We start from the raw sequence: 3,270 nt of genomic DNA on the forward strand, positions 1-3,270 counted from the left end.
CCTTCACCAATGAGCATATAAACTAGCTGAGAAAAGTCACAGAAACCAGGTTGATAAGTTTGAATGACTATATTAAATTCCTCAGCGGATCATTGGGATCTTCAGTTTCTTTGGGAAGGTCTTTGACTATGGCTTGCATTTCAGCTTTAGCCCAGGTAGTATAAGAAATTAAGGGCTTAGCCTCTGCATCCTCAGAAGTCTTAATTTTAAAAAGACAGGTTCTAAGTGCAGAGGAAAAGGGAGTGGGGAGAGTTTCAGAGAAAAGGGAAAGTTTGGTGGAAGAATTATTGTGAGGGATTTGAAGGTATAGTGGAGGCATAGGCATCGTAGAAAAGAAAGAAGATGGTGCCAGAGGCAGAGCCTGAGACAAAGAAGCCAAGGAAGAAGAGCCTCAGGCTTCAGGAGCCATTTTATCGTTCTTCAATCATTTGCTTGCCTCAGTTAATCTTTTGCAGAGGTAATTTCAGACTCCTGATAATAGTTGGGAAGCCTCAAAATACCAATTGAAATAAGCATTCCACTCAGTTCTGAAAATTTTTGACCTATTGTAGTCCAGTTTGTTTTTTTTTGTTTTTTGTTTTTGGCTGCATTGTGTCTTTGTTGCTGTGCACGGGCTTTCTCTAGTTGAGGCAAGTGGGGACTACTCTTCGTTGCAATATGAGGGCTTCTCATTGTTGTGGCTTCTCTTCTTGCGGAGCACGGGCTCTAGGCTTGTGGGCTTCAGCAGTTGTGGCACGCAGGCTCAGTAGTTGTGGCGCACGGGCTTAGTTGCTCCGTGGCATGTGAGATCTTCCCGTACCAGGGCTCGAAGCCATGTTCCCAGCATTGGCAGGTAGATTTTTAACCACTGTGCCAGCAGAGAAGACCAGTTCAGTTTTAAGGAAATTAAATTTTGTGAATTTCAAAAGTTCCCCACGTTGGTATTCTAAATTGTGTTTGGTCAAGTCTGTTTATTTAGTTAGAAATGAACATGAGGAAAGACCCTGGTGTTTAGAAATAAAATCATCTGGAGTCCTTGTAGTGAGGGCACCCTCAAAATACTTAGATAACTGGGAGCCCATTTCTTAGAGGTTTTCCTCTAGGGTAAAGAACAATTTTCAAACAGCTCAAATAGCTTACAGAACAAACGGCTCAATTCAAATAGCTTGCAAGCCAATCCCAGCCAGTCTTAAGGAGATAGCTTTGTCCTGAAGGATCTAGACCAAAGGCTTTTTAAAGCCAGTCTCCAGAAGACAGCCATTCCAAGGGAACAGGCAAAAGGCTGAAAAACTCGGCCCTGGTTCAGAAAAAAATTCCCCTGTTCCCGAAGGAATGAGTCAAAGGGTATCCAGCTTCAGGAGAAGCAGCCTTTGTTCCAAAGGGAATAGGCTGAAGGTTAGCCAGTTTCAGTGAAACAGTCTGATCTCAAATCAGACAGAAGTGCCAATTTCACATACAGAACAAGGCCTTAATGAGAAAGAGGAAACCTTCAAATAGATACTGAATAAAGCCTGGAGCTTCAAAAGCAAAGAGAGTGTGAGCTCGGATCCAGGAGAAAGCTACACCTTCAAACTCTGGGGTTGGAAAAGCAATGAGGAACAATGGGCTCAACTGTGGATACCACACCTGTTTGCTCACCAACCTGGAGCTGTTGGGTGTCTTCTCTGGTCCCTGTACAGGCCACCAAAATGTTGACCCGAAACAAATAGATTGCCAGATATTTCTACCGCAGAGATGGGTTTATTTGGGATCAGCAGAGAACTGCAGTTTGGGGCCTGCAACCATGGTGAGCCACAGCGAAGTCCGCAAACAACAAGGGAAAGAAAACTCTTATAAAGAGGAAAAGGAAGTTGGGAGGGCTGTAGTAAACAGAGCCCATGGCTTTCCATTGGCTGAGCTGTTGCCACGAAATAAGTCTCTCTTTTTCCTATTGAGCTCTGCTACTGTCACGGGGCATGAGTGCTCCCCCTTCTGGTCTCCCAACTTATATGTAATTGAGGTTTCTGTTAATTATTTACACTGGGCAAAAGCATACTGTGATTCTTTTGATCAAATAAGATGAAAATTGAGGGATATCAAGAGACTGGGATTCATCAGAGTTTCACTCTCCCCTTATTCCATAATTATTTCAACACCAAGTATCGGTCAGATATTGTCTGCACAACCTTCAGCCTGAAGGTGGAATTTTTTTTTTTTTAACCTGTCTGAATAGTCTCCAAGTCCCAAGTGAGTTGATAGACTCACTTAGCAATGGGGTAGATGGAAGTGACATTTACCTGTGGCCTGTGGTTAATCCTGGAGAGAACCAAACATTGGTCCAAGTTGGGGAACTTTCTGATTCCTTTAAAAGTTGTTTCCCAGAGGGGAAATTAAGGGCCCAGATTATATTTATTCCCAATTTTTTCACTTAAAAAATTACATATTATAAAAATATAATATTATATGTGTGTATATATATAATATATAGACACACGCACAAATATGTCTGCAGACATTTACATATACACATATCTTTTGAAGTTGGACAGGTGTTGTGGGCTGCATTGTGTCCCCTCAAAATTCATATACTGAAGTCCTAACCCCCAATACCTCAGAATGTGACTGTATTTGGAGATAGGGTCTTTAAAGAGGTAATTAGGTTAAAATGAAGTCATTAGGGTGGGCCCTAATTCACTATGACAGGTTTCCTTATAAGAAGAGGAGATTAGGATACAGATGAGTACAGAGGGAAGACCGCATGGGGACAGAGAGAGATGATGGCCATCTACAAGCCAAGGAGAGAGGCCTCAGTAGAAACCACTCCTCTGACACCTTGATCTTGGACTTCTAGCCTCTAGAATTGTGAGAGATTAACTTGTTGTTTAAGCCACCCAGTTTGTGGTACTGTGTTCTGGAAGCCCTAGCAAACTCATACAACAGGGAATGTACAGATGTAACTATTGTCCTCTCTCCTGGCAGCTGTTTCTCAGAAGAGGCACATAGGGCTTGGCATAATTTGTTTAACAGCAATAGACAATATTCACACTCTATTACTCTTATCTGCCTCCTTTAAGAAGGAAAAATGACTAAGTAGGGGTATTATGTGGTGGCTATGACCCTATTTCAATCAGGGTCTAGCAAGAAACACAACGTATCACTAGCACTGTATTTGTCTTTCAGGTTCAATAAAGTGAGCGGAAGGGAATTCATGGCTCTAGTGACTACCCCTAGGTCTCAGCACAACAGTATGTAGGAAAAGCTGATTCTCACCCTCAGTGCCCTTTCCCATCTGCTCAGCGTTCCCATCTCTTT

The sequence above is a fragment of the Lipotes vexillifer genome, unplaced genomic scaffold (assembly GCF_000442215.2).
Source record: "Lipotes vexillifer unplaced genomic scaffold, Lipotes_vexillifer_v1.1 scaffold874, whole genome shotgun sequence".
NCBI lineage: Eukaryota > Metazoa > Chordata > Mammalia > Artiodactyla > Lipotidae > Lipotes > Lipotes vexillifer.